The 17660-nt window shown below is 34.9% G+C and overlaps 1 long non-coding RNA gene across 6 annotated transcripts; it reads right to left on the bottom strand.

Annotated features, from left to right (window-relative positions):
* Positions 1–1641: 1641 nt before the first annotated feature.
* LOC150033141 (uncharacterized) lies at positions 1642–4320 on the bottom strand. 6 transcript variants are annotated; one of them, XR_016523774.1, is made up of 4 exons: positions 4158–4290; positions 3618–4072; positions 3045–3123; positions 1642–2958 (listed from the first exon to the last, which is right to left on the bottom strand). It is a non-coding gene; the product is annotated as an uncharacterized LOC150033141 (long non-coding RNA). The 6 variants fall into 6 exon arrangements; XR_016523772.1 differs by having other exon boundaries at positions 3045–4072; XR_016523771.1 differs by having other exon boundaries at positions 1642–3123.
* Positions 4321–17660: the final 13340 nt, after the last annotated feature.

Genomic DNA, 17660 nt, shown 5'->3' with positions numbered 1-17660 from the left:
GTTTATGATTTTTTTAAAAAATTTTAATATGGATATTTACCTATAGAATTTTCCTATATTATGTTCCAGCAATCACATATGATATATTGATAAATATTCATCAAACCAAAAAAATAATCAAATACATTTTGAATCTTATGTACCAAAATTTCCTCTAGTCACATTCTTCAACATTGTCATTATAAAACTTTACTACTCCATGAAAGATTTTCTAAGTTAATTAGAAGAATATGGACAGAACCATATTATTAACATTTCTAAAAAGAATATAAGAAACATAATTCTAACAGATAGTCGAATATGAACAAATTCAAAATTATGATTTTGTAAGTTCTATGAAAACTACCCATCCACCCCATATTCACAAAGGAGAAAAATGTCTAAACCTCTTCCCAAGTCAATGTAAAAAGATCTAAGAAGCAAACTAGATGTTCATTTACCCCTACTGTAAATTAAGGCATGATATTAAACAAGCACAAGGAGGTGGAGTTGATGCTCACATCACACACACACACTCTAGCTTCAACCACCTGCTGTCACATTGCAATACCACAAACAATTATTAACATACATAAATCTGAAGTAGATCGGAAGGAGTTTGAAAATAAGATAAGAATAGGGGCAAGCGAAAGAGTTACATTTTTATATTAAAATTTTAAGAGTATTTATACTCATCGAATTAGATCGGAACAAATAATTACCACCTAATCTTTACCCAAACAACGGAGTTGTGGCGCAGTTGGCTAGTGCATAGGTCTCATAGCTCCTGAGTTATCCTAAGGTTGAGAGTTTGAGCTTCTCTCACCCTTTGAATGCAGGCAACAAGATAACATTTGGAAATAATAAAACTTGCCTTAGTTAAAATCTCATCCATTTCGATAACATCACATACCATTTCGATAAAATTGACTCATTGAGCCAAGTACAAGATGGAATTGAACGTTTTCCTACACTACAACATATGGTCGCCAAGAGCAATTGTGGAAATGAAATATAGAAAACATGTATCTAGTTCTACCATCTAAAACCTTTTAAGACACAAATTTCCACACATTTGCCTTCTAAAATCATCAACATGAGGAGCAATATCATCTAAAAAATTCTAACAAATCTAGCACAATAATAAGGAAAGCAAAAGCTTCAAATGAAAAATGGCGAGACACCTAGCATTATTGAGCAACTCACAAATCTTCACCCAATCTTTCGAGTCTAACCCTTCAATGAAATTCTAACACAACAATAAAAACAAAAAACAAAAAATGAAGATCAAATCTGCAAACATGAAAGAAACGATTACGAAGATACTTAACAATTCCTAAAAGTTTTCCAAACTTGATCACTAGTTCTTCTCTCATTTTTTCCTCAATACTCAAATGATAATGAATCGTGTAACCAGATGTATTGAATGGTTAATGTTCATGAGGATCAATAAGAGAAAACTTTTCAAATGTATTATATTCTAATCAATCATATGAGATGCACACTAATCAAGATATAACTACATTACTGTAAAAGACATTGAAAATGTGAATGTTTGCAATCTTTGAATCTAGGACTTGACCAAACTACGACAAAATAATCAAAATAATTCAAAAGGAAGCAATTTAAGAATGAACACAAGTTGAAAATGAATAAGAGAAATTAAGAGATTCAAATGGCCACAAATATTACTTATAGAAGGAAGATAAGAAACTCTCCCAATTCTAAGTCTAAACCGAGTCGACATATTAGAATCTATCTCCAATGATGTAAAATCAATCCATTGTTCAATATGCCCCTAAACACAATAAGCAATAGTGCATTGTTCAAACAAACTTCATAAGTTAAACAAACCAAGTTGAAATCAGTTAGTCACTCGAGTTTCTTCCTTAAAAACCTCATTGACATTTAGCTCTCGCTAGGCCTCATTGCCTACAATAGTTGTCTTTGTCGTTGATTGGTCCATTTCTTTCACTCTAACTTCTTTAACACTTTTCCATTCTGCATTTTCCTGATCCTCCATAGGCTCATTACAAAGCTACGAGAATAAGCTTAAGCACAGGCATTGGATTAAGGCTAATTAGTAAAAGCAACAGCTCATATTTAGGCTTACTCGAAGTGTGTTTCCCATGCACCAAGTCATCCAATAGAGATATCATCAAAGAGCAAGCCTTTCATTTCAAATATGGCTATCTTTGAAGCACAGATACTTCATGTGAGGCAAAGAATCCGTATCAGACACATATCGGATACCGATACTTCCAGATACGTATCTGACATGCGATTTGACATATCTATTTCTACGCGTAACTTTTGTTAAAGAAAAAAGACAAGCAACTCATCTAATCTTTCTCAATCTAAAACTAGGCAACTTATTTAAAAAGCTCACTACTCGAGCCCAAAACTAAAAGGAAAAAAATAAATAAAAGACCAAACCCTAGAATCATCTAATCTTCATCTTCACATTTGAGTTCCCACAAAGTCCACCAAAATATAAACCATTTGGATATCTTCAACAATTCAATGAAGAAGTTCTTCGTTTATCTTCATACTTCTCCCTCTAATCTTCTTCTTCATAATATGAGTCACTTTTCTATTACATTTTATTAACTATTATACTTCAACATCTTAGATGTTGCTTCTTCTTTTTTTTATTGTATTTTAGTGTTTGTATTCTATTTTGTGCTATTGTTATTAACTTTATGCTAAATTTATCTATATCTTAGATTTCTTTAAGAAAAAGAAAATGTACTTCAATGTATCACTATCCTCGTTTTTTTTAGAAATATATATATATAAAAATATTTAAAAAAATGGCGTATTCTTAAACATATCCGTATTTTAGTTTTTTAGAAATTAACGAATCGTCGTATCCGATCGTATACGTATTGTATAACCGTATATGTATCTGTGCTTCATAGATGGCAACCATATCCATAAATATGAATCACATTGGTGGCTTTCCAAGACGAATGAAATCTGATATCAATAGAAAGCAAAAGAGAAAGTAGTAAAATAATTAAACTAGTAGGATACTTGAGATTTTACATAAAGTACTGTCTTACTTGACATAGGATAAAAGATCTAAATACTTTTTGAAATATTTTTCTTCTTATCAAGCATTAACTCTGTCTCTGTTCAGCGCTTCAATACAAAGATAGATTTCATTCATGGCCAGAAAAGATGATCAAAATAAGGAAGTATGAAAATGCATATTATTTTAGAGGCGCGTGTAAGTCCTCCAATGAAAAACACGAAAATAAACAAAAATAAAATAATATGCAAGTGATAAAAACAAGCAAATAGCTGAGGATTGCAGTGAATTTAAGCTATGTTATGTTCCATCCAGTAAAACAAAGAGCATGAAGACGTAATTTTTATGTCTAGGTTATTGATTTTTATTTCAAAGACAAGTGCTTCAAACCTGAGCACGAACGTTGTTCCAACTATTTTCATAAAGATGTAATTTTTCATCTGGTTTTCGAGCATTAAATTCATTGAATATTTGAATTGTCAATGGAAAGAAAAAATACATTTCAAAATAGTATGAAGGAAAAAAGAGACAGAGTAGAAGAATAGGATGACACAACATGAATTATACTTGAGTACTCTACAGCATATGCGTCATTGATTGTTACCTCTCAACAGATGACTGATGCATCAGGTGGTCTGTTGGTGGTTCTGTGGCTAATGCTAGAGCACCGATTTATGCATAGCCCCTTAAGATTAGAGCAGATCTAGACAACCTTTCTCCTAAGAGAATTGATCTCTTAGCCTCCAAAGAAGGAGAAAAAGCCTAGTTTCTTTGGCTCATCCTCGTTTCTTCTACTTCAATTCTTTGTGTGCCTTTTTTCTCATCTCTTTATGTACACCTTTAATCTGATAGACAGCCACTGTAACCATCATCAAACTCCAAATCTAACCTTGAATCAACATGGATAACTAATTTGAAGTCAACTTATACAACAAAAATCAGAAACTCAACTAAAAACCCCACAAATTAAAACAAAAACCTCAACTTGAGCATTGCTATCTAGCTCTTCCAGCAACCACCCGGCAGCGACAACGAGTGCAGCAATGACGCAATTGTGAGCTGTTGGCAATAATTTCAACTACAACAAATTAGTGCCTCAATCATAAAATTTCGAAAACAAAAAATCAGCCAATTAAATTATTACAACTCAAAAAATTCAGCAATCTATGGAAGATTGAGATTTCTCTCAATTACGTCTCTAATTTGGCTCCACCTTCAGCAAATCATTACAGTCCATATTGAAAAAATGTTGAACATTAATTCTCCTAGAGTCAAACCCAAATTGATTGAATTTATTGCCTTTTTTCCATTAGGTTTATTGTATTTCCCTTACTTTTAAAAGCTCATAATCTTAAAAGCTTTACGTGTAAAGTCAGTTGCTTGCGTGTAGTTTAAAGGACAAAAACTCTCGCGTGAATATTATTGTATTGAGCAAAATTTGATGGATCAATCTACTGGAACTTTTGTTTTTGTTCAGAAACTTTGTCGAGAAGGTTATGAACAGGTCGAATATCAATCCAAAGATATCAAGAGAGATATTCTCAAGGTTTGAGACCAAGCTAATGTCAGGATTGGTGTCCTAATTCTCCCGTCGATCATACCTTAAGTAATAACCCAAATGGTCTGTAGTATAAGTATAAAGGAGGGATACCTTATCTTGGTGACAATACAGATACGGTCTCGTTGGTAGATGCTACAAGTGTTGTAAAGTGCTACAAATGGTCTGATCTTGACCGTTCATATGGAGACATGCGAGCAGGGGTATCCTATATAAAAAGTTTGTATAAGACTGAATCACAAAATGATTAGTCTCTTTATATAACGCCATTCATAATTGAGACTTATATTTCACTAGGATGACCATAGGTGACATGACCTTAATCCTAAATGAGTTGGGAACTCCTGCTCATGAGGGCGGTCCTTTGATTTGTATGGGTGAGAGTAGCCAGATTGTCAATTCAACAAGCCTACCATTTTGGGGATTCATCTGATTGGGGAGCTGGAAACTCAACTACACAAGAAGAAATTCATTCTTCTCCCAAGTAGGTGTAAGTAGATAAATTGCTCTCTTAAAGGTTGATTACGGGTCTTGAACATAGTGGTCATACCCTCTCTTTGGAAGAGAGGACTCAGTCATAGTATGACTATGGCTTATTGCTCATTAGAGGAATCAGTGGTACTTAAGGAGATAGATGTAACTACAGGGGCAAAACGGTAAATTGGCTCAACTGTACTTACGAGCGATTTGTCAAGCGCCATCGCACTGTTGACTGGTTATATCCAATGGCCACAAAAATATATCTGTAGTGCGAAGAGTGCAACTGTTGGTCTTTAGTGGAGTGATCAACAATTAACGGATGGTGGATCTCGTGATTAAAGAGTTTAGTCAATTATTCACGTACCATTGGAGGTTCAAGCCAAGTCCATAAGGTCCCCTTGGTAGCTCAATGGGTTCAAGTTGAGAATCAGATTTTGGGTTAGTTTGAAGTGTTCAAATTAACAAAAGGAAATTTAATTATATATTATATAATTCAATTAATTCAATTATATGTGATATAATTGATATGATGTATTAGATACATTAATTGGAGCAATTAATATAAATGTGATTTATATTAAATACCATAACATAGAAAAAGAATTATGGTTTATATGTTTCATATGATGAAATATTAAAATTATAAGTTATAAATATAATATGATAAGTTGGTCATCATATTTATTTATAATATATTAATTATATGATAATTATCCTTTTTCTTTAAAAATCGATTTGAGTGGAGGTTTTTAAAATGGTTATGGCAACTGTGAGAAGAAAAAAAGAGATGATTCATTCGGAATTAGAACTCACATAGACTATCGAGTAAAAGCGTTTTACTAAACGATAGCATAGAGAGCCTAAACAATTAAGTTCTGAGTTTACTATACGATAGTTACTCGTTTACTCGTTGCTACACGATCAAGTAGCAAAGTCTATACGATAAGTTGCTTCTTACTAAATGATCGAGTATCTAGTCTATACGATAGACTTCATCCTTCTCCCACTTACTCGATCGTCAACTCAATCGTTTATCTCATCCTTTCCTCTATCTAAAGTCACATAGAGCCCACAACTCTTGGATTCTCACACAGAGAATACCAAGGTAACTCTTGTGGAGGTGTTCTAATTTCGTTCGAGGTTCGAGGATCGAGTTGAACTTGATTCTGATCGAAGCGCATCCAGATGTTCGTTGAGATCGTGTTCTGATCGTTGTGTTTGAGTACTTCATTGGACGCGTTGGAGATTGATCGAAGGATACTTGAAGAAAGGTTCTTCAAAGGTTTGTATACTTCGTCCCTGTTTCATTCTTTTAGAGAAGCATGCTTGTAATTTACTTATTATGCATAATCATTTCCGTTTAGACTGTATTTGTTTGTGTTCTTTCTCAATGGGATTTGGAACGATCCGCTTCCACTCACTGGATATCTATCTTTAGATTTTTTTCAATTGGTATCAGAGCCAGATTGTTCTAATATTCCAAATTCCATTATTGTATTGAATTTTATTTTACAGTCTTGGTGGGTTTTAAGTGTGTTCTACAATACATTTAAGTGTTAAGTGTGTTTGTGGATGGTTGATGGATGTTTACGGGATGATTGCCTCTATTTTAAAGCTTTCTTTACATTTGAAAGTTAATTTGTAAGGGCCCCTGCATTTTTGGGCATGATTAACTTGCTATCGAGTCTGTATTTAAAGTGTTTGAAGAGTCTTGCGTCGTTCGTGATGAAGTTTAAAAGAAGCATGAAGATGTTGTTCTCAACGAGGAAGAAGAAGACCAAGCATTGGTCGTATCGTGTAGTCCATGCTAAAAGATTGTTTAGATTTGGCTAAACGATCAAGTAGAAAAGTTTTAACTCGATTGTGTAGCATTAACTAAACGATCGTATGGTTGATGCTAAACAAACGAGTAAATTGTTTACTCAATTGTTTTGTGTTGGCTACTCGATCCTGTAAATGATGGGGATAAATGATCGCATAGAGTATATGATGCTCGACGCATGGTAGGCGCCCGCACTAACCAATCGAGTAGGCGAACATGCTTCATCGCATAGTCACTGGCTACTCGATCACTAAGTATTTGATACTCATCGCTTGCTCCTTGATCGTCTAGACGATCATGCTTCGTCACATAGTTATCGTCTACTCGATCGTTTAGGCATGCATTTAAACTCAGTGTGTTACACGATCGAGTGATCTTCATGCTTCATCGCATAGTCAAAGGTACTCGATCGTTGCTACACGATCGTGGTTACTCGACCAATGTTACTCGACCATCACAAGGAAAAGCTACACGATTAGTGGAACGAGGATTCACCCGATCAGTTCAAGACTCGGTTCGTTTGTTTGAACTGGTCGACTCAATGGTTCAATGTAATAGTTAGTTTTATTTCGGATTTTGAGGCATATTATCCCGGTCCATCATTCATTTTAATATACATGAGATGTATGTTTGTTTATATGCTATAATGTATGACATATAGATTTAAAACCCACCTTAAGTTATGCATTTATTCATGCATCATATATTATAAGTGTTATAATATAGTAGATTGCATAATTAAATTACATTAAAGCATGCTCATGCATCATTTAATACAAGAGTTATATTTATGCATGCATTAAGCATGTTCATGCATCATTTTTATATTATAAGTGTTATAGTATAAGGGTGTATGAGAGCTTGTATGCTTGGTTCATTACCTTGTTATATAAGAGTAATATAAAAGTAGTAATGAATAAACATGGAGCATGACACTTAGGTTTATTTATAAGAGTTATAAATACCTTGAGAATGTGTTGCTTCGAAATGTGGTTGATTTTGATTGTTTCATTTTTTATAAGAGTTATAATTAATGAAATTAGAATTAAAATCGATAACTAAGAGTTGCATGCAAACTTAGGTAAAATCATGTTTTAAAAGGGTTTTAAAATTTGATTGAGATAGACCTAAGTTCATGATTCTAATGAGATTAGAAACCTAAGTTTAATCTTTAAAATCAGTTTAATAGGATTAAATTGATTTTCATAAAAGATTAAATTTATAATAAATCTATCTATAAGGGACCTTTTGTCTAAGGCAGGTTCTGGCTAGGTTGGGGTATTTAAGCTGACGAAAACGGAATACCTCTACCTGGGAATCTACTTGAAAAGGTGAATTAGATAGATTTGCTACAAGCATGCAACAGTTGATTAAAATTCGTTAAAGAGTTTAATGAATGATGATCAAAAGTTGTTTAACTTTCCAAAGTAAGTGTTACTTTTGGGCAAACCTGAACAGTCACTTAGTTAAAATAATTAGCCGTGTTTTTTCTAAGTAAAATAAACCCTAGGTTCTTAAAATACTCAGTGGGAAGAAAAGATATATATGATATGTCAATTCCATTCACATTTCTCCCTTAATGTTCACGTCGTGAGATTCATGTTTGGCCTCGTGGTGCCCTGGGAGCGTCTCCCTTCGGATGGTGTTTCATGGGTCAATATCAAGGTGAACAGAGAGAGTATTTATAATAAATGGGTGAAGAATGTGTGTCAACATGTCATGCGGTCTCCTTCATTGGTTTGCACCGTGAGATCTTCTTGCACGGCCTCGTGGCGCCCTGGGAGCGTCCCCCTTCGGATGGTTTCTGCGGTTGGTCAATATCAAGGCGAACTCCAGAAATGGATAGGGTCTTTTTAGTTTTTGCCTTAATCGAATTTTTTCCTTTCGGATTGGCTGCTTGGGGCGGGACTTTAGGATCTAAAATGAAGGGTCATACTTATAAGAAATCGTTAAGCAACTTAATGATTTCTTGACCAAATCAATGATGGCTAGTCGTTATAGGAACAAAGTTGTTTTGGTGTAATGATTGGTTGAGAATGTCTCAATTCAAAGGAATGATAAAATTATCTACCCTTCGGTGGCTTTTGTCCTAAACCATTGAAGCGTCATTGCAAAACTACATGTCATACAGGGTTCATTTAGATTTTGGTAAACCAGATTGGATTTGTTATCAAGACTATTTGCTAAAATCTAACGTAGATCAATATGTTTGTTTTTTCAGCAACATGTCATTGTATGATTTTCCGTTAGTTGACTTTTCTAATTTGACCGATTACATACATTGGAAAGAATATATTAAAACATATTTTGTGGTAAACGACATCGAGTTTGTCATGTTTGAGGAGTGTCCTCAAGTCCCAAACCCTGATGCACCATAAATTGTTCATAATGCATATAAGTTGTGGATGAAGGCTAATTGGTTGGCCCGACCTCACATTTTGGCTAGCATACCTGATGCATTAGCCAAAAGGGTTGAGAACATCGTCATTACACATGAGATCATGGACTCGTTGCAAGAATTGTTTGAATGCCAGTTCTCACTTTTTGAGCAAAAAAGGATTGATGACAAAGAAACCAGTAGTGTCAGTTCCAAAGATAATCTACAGTCTTTCTTTAATGTCAAGGGACTAAAAGAGAAAGCAAATTTTGCTGACTCCGATGAAGTTTATCGACAAGAATTGTTCTTTGAAATGGAACTTGGAGCTTATATAGGTTCTGATACGGATCCCACTACTCTCCAGAAGAGGAAGAAATCTACAGATGGTAAATGTGATTTATTTGTCTTAGAGACATGTTTGGTAGAGAATGATGATTCTGCCTAGATACTCGATTCAGGTGCTACCAACCACGTAAGTTCTTCCCATCAAGGATTTAGTTCCTGAAAAAATTTGGAAGATGAAGAGATGACTCTTCGAGTCGGTACTGGTGAGGTTGTTTCAACTGTTGTTGTAGGCAAGCTTAATTTATTTTTGGACAAGAAACGTTATCTCTTATTGGATAATGTTTATATAGTTCCTCATATCAAAAGGAACTTAATTTCAGTTTCTTGTCTGATTGAACAAGGTTATTCCATCTCTTTTTCTAAGAATAAAGTGTTTATTTTTAAGAATGGTATGGAGATTGGTTTTGGTTCTATGGAAAATAACTTGTATGTACTAAGGTCGTTAGTCATAAAAACCTTCCTTAATACTGAAATGTTCAAAACAGCAACAACTGCAAAAAGACTAAGGGTTTCTCCAAAGGAAAACACTCATCTTTGGCATCTAAGGTTAGGTCATATCAATCTCAATAGGATTGAGATTTTGGTGAAATGTGGAATTCTAAATGGTTTAGAAGAAAACTATTTGCCAGTATGTGAATCTTGCCTTGAAGGCAAGATGATCAAACGACCTATTACTGGAAAAGGTTATAGAGCCAAGGTAAACATGAAGCTTATACATTTAGACCTCTGTGGTCCGATGAGTGTTAGAGCTTGAGGTGGGTATGAACATTTCATCTCTTTCTTAGATGATTATTCAAGATATGGGTATCTATACCTAATGCAACATAAGTCTGATGCTCTTGAAAAGTTCAAGGAGTATAAGGCTGAAGTTGAAAATTTGTTAGGTAAGAAGATAAAAACACTACGATTTGATCGTGGTGGAGAGTATATGGACTTAGAATTCCAGAACTATATGATAGAACATGGAATCACGTCCTAACTCTCGGCCTCAGGTACACCTCAGAAGAATGGTGTATACGAAAGGAGAAACAGAACCCTGTTGAACATGATTCGGTCTATGATAAGTTATGCTCATGTTCCAGACTCGTTTTGGGGATTTGCAGTCGAGACTGCAGTTTATATTTTGAACAATGTTCCCTTGAAAAGTGTTTTTGAAATACCTTTTAAGCTATGGAGAGGCCGTAAAGGTAGTTTACGCCACTTTAGGATTTGGGGATATCCAGCCCACGTGCTTGTGGTTAACCCTAAAAAGTTGGAACCTCATTCAAAAGTTTGCCTATTTGTTGGCTACCTTAAAGAAACGAGGGGTAGATACTTCTATGATCCAAATGAGAATAAGGTATTTGTGTCGATAAATGTTATCTTATTGGAAGAAGACCACATAAGGGATCATAAACCACAAAGTAAGCTTGTTTTAAATGAGATTTCTTATGAGACTACTGAGAGTTCAACAAGAGTTGTTGAACAGACTGATAGATCAACAAAAGTTGTTGATGTCGATTCATCTAGTCAACCATCTCAAGAGTTGAGACTGCCTCAATGTAGTGGGAGGGTTGTGAACCCATCGGAAAGCTACATGAGTTTGATTGAAGCCCAAAACATCATATCTGATGATGAAGTTAGCGATTCATTGTCTTATAAGCAAGCAATGGATGATGTTGACAAAGATGAGTGGATTAAAGCCATGAATCAGGTAATTAAGTCTATGTACTTCAATTCCATCTAGAAACTTGTGGATCAGTCTGATAGGGTAAAACCTATAAGGTGTAAATCTACAAGAGGAAAAGAGGTGTAGATGAAAAGATGCAGACCTTTAAGGCTCGACTTGTGGCAAAGGGTTATGCCCAAGTCGAGGGAATGGACTATGAGGAAACCTTTTCACCTGTTCGGACCATGAGTTTCCTATGTTGCACCTATTGGTTTGCTTTAGGCGGTCCTTGCTAGTTGTTTAACGGCGGCTAACCCCACTGAGGGTTATAACATAGAATTCAGAATAACTCAGGGTGAATGATAAAGCCCGTGTTTATATTCTTGCCAGCTTATCTGACGTTTTGGCGAAAAAAACACGAGAATATGAGTACTGCCAAAGAGATTATGGAATCTCTAAAAGAGGTGTTTGGACAACCGTCCTTCACCCTGAGGCATGATGCTATCAAATACGTTTATAACAGTCGTATGAAAGGTGGGACCTCACTTCGTGAACATTTCCTGGACATGATGGTCCAGTTTAATGTGGCTGAAATAAACGGTGTTGTGATGGACGAGAGAAGTCAAGTTAGCTTTATTCTCGAATCTCTTTGAAAGAATTTTCTACAATTCTATACGAATGCATTGATGAATAAAATTGAATACAACTTCACCACTTTTTTTAATGAGCTACAGGCTTTCCAAACTATGTTGAGAACTGAGGGTTTGGAATCAGAAGTAAATATTGCTTATGCTGAAAAGAGAGGAACGTCCTCCAAGCTTGATATTGCCTCTTCTTCGCAAAATAAGAGTATTCCTGCAAAGAAAGACAAAGGGAAAGGGAAGAAGAAGTCTGCTGGCAAGAAAAGCAAGAAAACCGCTGCAAAAAAAGGGAAATATTTCCATTGCAACGAAGAAAGGCACTGGAAGAGAAATTGCCCTAAATATCTTGCAAAGAAGAAAGCAGAAAGCTAAACAGGCAACTTAGTTCCTGAAGACCACTTACTCAGCTTGACCAGTGGGAGAAGTTGCTGCTGAAGATGATATTACCTGCTTTTGTGTTCATGTAATGAACATATTGTACATATTTTTGTTTTAAATGAAATGTTCATTTTCAGAAAATATGTTTGTTCTATCTCGTATCGTATTCTGTTAAGAGCCATTTGCAAATATTCAGATATTTAAACGACTAAGATCAAAGTATAATAAATTTAAAGATTTCTAGATCTGACTGTTAACAAAAGTTGTCAAGGCAGGTCAGACGCATCTTAATCAAAGAGTTGAGAGTACCTCAATGTAGTGGGAGGAACGTGTGCTTCCTGATCATTATTGAGAATTAGATGCATTCCCCATATAGTTTATTTAAAGCCTATTGTACACTAATATGTTTAAAATGATTCTCTCGGCTAAAGTGTTTGAGAATCACCTAGTAAGACTGGGAATACCTATTCAATAACCTAAGGTAAGTGGGAGAAATATCGGGTATGGGATTCCGAATAGTAAACCATAGGGATGGAATGCCCTAGTTTATTGTATTTCTCTATAAAACTTAAGAAACTCAGTCTTATATATCGGATACATAAGTTACCACTGGAGTTTTAGTCCAAGTGGAAGTTTGGTGGGTTTTATGTCTTAAAACTCGTGGTTTGTAAACAATACAACTTATTCTAAAAATTCAATAAGTTGTTATTGAATATATTGTTTTTTAGAAATCCAATAAACTAAAGTCCATTGATTATTACATGAGTATTTGAACTTTATGTAGAGACATACAAGTAGATCAGGTTCGAGTAAATAGTCAAAATGATTTATAGTATATGAATAAGGTTGGGTTCCTTATTCTGGTAACACTATTGGATGGAACCTACTCTATAGTTATTACAAAGATCTGTAAAGTGCTACAAACGAAGTGATTCTAATTCGTTCATGTTATGACATGAAGAGTGAGGGCGCCCTGTGCAAATGAGTTTTGTACAAGATTGGACCACGAAACCAGTCACTCTTACTTTATAACGATGTTTACTGTTTAAGACTGACTATTTCAAAGGGATAACCTAGGTAACTTGACCTTAATCCTGAGCTAACTATAAACTCCTGTTTGTTTGGGAATATCCTTTGATCTACAAACGGTGAGAGTAGACCAGCGTCTCTACTCAATGAGCCTCCCATTTTCGGGATAAGACCGGATGAATAAATGGGGACATAGGGTGCAAGACGAAATTCACTCCTACCCAGTTAGGGTTAGTAGAGAGGTTGTTCCCTTTAAGTGCTAATTCTGGGTCTTGAACAAGAGGCCTCACCTTCTCATTGGCACGAGAAGGATTAAATTTATTGATTGGATCACAAATCAATTGTTCATTAGGGAATCAGTGGAACTTGAGGAACAAGAGGTAATTTCAGGGGTAAAACAGAGATTCGACCTAGCCGTTATTACGAACAACCCGTAAAGGGTTAACTTACTAATCATGGTTATATCGAGTTGACATAATATATCTACAGTGGGGGGAGTTCAGCTATGGACTTTAATGGAATCACCCATTAGTTAAGGTGGGGGTTAATTCGGTTTAATGACTTTAGTCGATTAATCTCAGATCATTGGAGCCCATGGTTTGTAGGTCCGCGAGGTCCCCCTACTAGCTCGTAAATGAATTAGCTCTAGAGTAGCGTGATAAGTTAATTTGAAATGTTCAAATTAGAATTAAATGAAATTGGAAAAATAATATTTAAATATGATTTAAATATTTGAAGATGGAATTGTGTAAAAATTAGTTTAATATTTGATATTAAATTAATTAGAATTATTTAAATCGTTTAAATAATTATTTATTAATTTTATTAAGAAAACTAATTTATGAAATTAATTTTGTAAAATTAGTAATATATTCAATTTTATCAAATAAACTTGATTTATGAAATCAATTTTGATAAATTGAAAACGAAGGAAAAACACAAAAATAGAAAATAGGCTTTTTCCATTACTTTTCTTCAAGTTGCTCACTAACAACCCACCATCTTCAAGTCTTCATTAAATCCAAGCATGAGTTGTATCTCATGCAGCTAATCTCTTTACATGATCATCTGCAATATATTGAAGAGATTTGAGTGATTTTGAGGGAATGCAACCGAAAGAATTTCTTTGAAAATTCGTGTGAAAAAGTTGTTCTTCTGTTGGATTGCTGCAGTGAGTTTGTCTCTGAATTTTCTTAATTCAGGCTTATTTTGAGTCCCCTTACTCAATCTAGAGCACCAAGAGAATAGTAGGGAAGATCTTAGGGTGGTCTACAACAAGATTCAGAGGAGATTTGCGGTGGAATTTAAGCTTTGAGGAAGTTCTACAAAGGTATATCATGAAACCCATTTATTTCTACTGAAGCATGCTTTCTTTTCTGCCAAAACTAATGAATTAAAGTGCTTATGAATCCTGGTCTCTTCCGCTGCGTGATGGTACGTTCCAACAGACTTGACATTTGTTATGCAGTAGGGATTGTCAGTCGATATCAGTCCAATCCAGGATTAGATCACTGGACGGTGGTCAAAACGATCCTCAAGTATCTTTGGAGAACGAGGGACTATATGCTTATATATGGAGATAAGAATTTTATCCTTACAAGATACATAGACTCTAAATTTTAGACTGATAGAGATTCTCGAAAATCGACATCATGGTGTCAGTGTTCATTCTAAATGGAGAGGCTGTAGTTTGGTGAAGTATCAAGAAGGGATGCATCGCGGACTCAAATATGAAAGCCAAATACGTAGCTACTTGTGAAGCTGCTAAAGAAGCTGTTTGGCATAGGAAATTCCTTAACAATTTGGAAGTTGTTCCAAATATGTCTTTGTCAGTCACACTTTATTGTAATAACAGCAGGACTGTGGTAAATTCTAAGAAACCTCGGAGTCACCGAAGAGGCAAGCATATATAATGGAAGTATCATTTGATCAAGGAGATTGTGCATCGCGGTGATGTGATTGTCACGAAGATCGCATCAAACACAACGTAGTTGATTCCTTTATAAAGGCTCTCACGGCTAAAGTGTTCGAGGGTCATCTGGAGAGTCTGGGTCTATGGGACATGCAACACCTTGTTTAGGGCAAGTGCGAGATGATATTGGGGTATAGAGTATGTCCTAGTTTATTGTATATTGCACTATTTTTTGTATTTTACATTAGTCTCGGATTAGGACAAGTGGGAGATTGTTGGGATTGATGTCCTAATTCTCCTGGTAGTCTCATAGTTTGTAAACACTTTGTGAATATATTGTTATTAATAAAATAAGTGTTATTTTATAAGCATTTACTCAATCCAATAAACTAAGATCCAAGGTTATTTTATGTAACTTAAACATGTATGTGAAAACATACAAATGGATCATGCCTTAAGTAATAAGACCGGACCACGAAATGATTAGTCTCTATATATATAAAGAGTTTATAAAGTGCTACAAATGGTCTGATCCATTTGCTTTGTAGATGTTACAAGTGTTGTAAAGTGCTACAAATGGTCTGATCCTGGCCATTCATGTGGAGACATGCGAGCGGGGTATCCTATACAAAGAGTTTATATAAGACCGTAACACGAAATGATTAGTCTTTTTATATAACACCGTTCATAATTGAGACTTATATTTCACTAGGATGACTATAGGTGACATGACCTTAATCCTAATTGAGTTAGGAGCTGATGCTCATGAAGGCAGTCTTTTGATTTGTATGGGTGACAGTAGCAGATTGCCAACTCAACAAGCCTACCATTTTGGGGATTCGTCTGATTGGGGAGCTGAAACTCAGCTACACAAGATGGAATTTACTCCTTCCCCGAAGGAGATGTAAGTAGATAAGTTGCTCCCTTAAGGGCTGATTTCAGGTCTTGAACATAGTGGTCACACCCTCTCTTTGGAATAAAGAACTCAATCATAGTCGGACTATGACTTATTGTTCATTAGAGGAATCAAAGGTATTTAAGGAGTTGGATGTAACTACAGGGGCAAAACGGTAAATTGACCCAGCTTTACTTACGAGCGATTTGTGAAGAGTCATTGAACTATTGACTGGTTATACCTAATGGACACAGAACTATATTTGTAGTGCGAAAAGTGAAACTGTCGGTCTTTAGTGGAGTGACCAATAATTAACGGATGGTAGATCTCGTTATTAAAGAGTTTAGTCAGTTATTAACGTACTGTTGGCGCTTCAAGCTATAGGTCCATAAGGTCTCCTTAGTAGCTCAATGGGTTCAGATTGAGAATCAGATTTTGGGTTAGTTTGAAGTGTTCAAATTAACAAGAAGAAATTTAATTATATGTCATATAATTAAATTAATTAAATTATATGTGGTATAATTGATATGATGTATTAGATACATTAATTGGAGGAATTAATATAAATATGATTTATATTAAATACCATAACATAGAAAAAGAACTATGGTTTATATGTTTCATATGATGAAATATTAAAACTATAGGTTATAAATATAATATGATAAATTGGTTATCATATTTATTTATAATATATTAATTATATGATAATTATCCTTTTTCCTTAAAAACCGATTTGAGTGGGAGGCTTTTAAAATGGTTACGATAACTATGAAAAAAAAAAGATAATTCACTCGGAATTAGATCTCACAGAGGCTATCGAGTAAAAGCGTTTTACTAAACGATAGCTTAGAGAGCCTAAATGATCGAGTTCCGAGTTTACTATACGATAGTTACTCGTTTACTTGTTACTACACGATCGAGTAGCAAAGTCTATACGATAGGCTGCTTCTTACTTAAACGATCGAGTATCTAGTCTATACGATAGACTTCATCCTTCTCCCACTTATTCTATCGTCAACTCGATCGTCTATCTCCTTCGTTCCTCTATCCAAAGTCACACAGAGCCCACAACTCCTGGATTTTTACATCGAGAATACTAAAGTAACTCTTGTGGTGGTGTTCTAATTTCGTTCGAAGTTCGAGGATCGAGTTGAACTCGATTGTGATCGAAGTGCATCCAGACATTCGTTGAGATCGTATTCTGATCGTTGTGTTCAAGTACTTCGTTGGACGCATTGGAGATTCATCGAGGGATACTTGGAGAAAGGTTCCTCAAATGTTTGCATACTATATCCCTTGTTCATTCTTTTAAAGAAGCATGCTTGTAATTTACTTGTTATGCATAATCATTTCCGTTTAGACTGTAATGTGTTTATGTTCTTTCTCAATGGGATTTGGAATGATCCGCTTCTGCTTACTGGATATCTATGTTTATATTTCCTTCAGCTAAAACACTTAAAAGGATTCAAGAAAGTTATATAACAAATTTTACCACCTGAAACTTACCCAATTGGACTTAAATCCTTACTAGAATACTAGAACGTGTCCGAAAATGCTTA

The sequence above is a fragment of the Benincasa hispida genome, chromosome 10, assembly GCF_027475165.1.
Source record: "Benincasa hispida cultivar pf3 chromosome 10, pf3_genome.v1.1, whole genome shotgun sequence".
NCBI classification, from domain to species: domain Eukaryota; kingdom Viridiplantae; phylum Streptophyta; class Magnoliopsida; order Cucurbitales; family Cucurbitaceae; genus Benincasa; species Benincasa hispida.
This window is presented reverse-complemented; position numbering and strand designations above follow the sequence as displayed.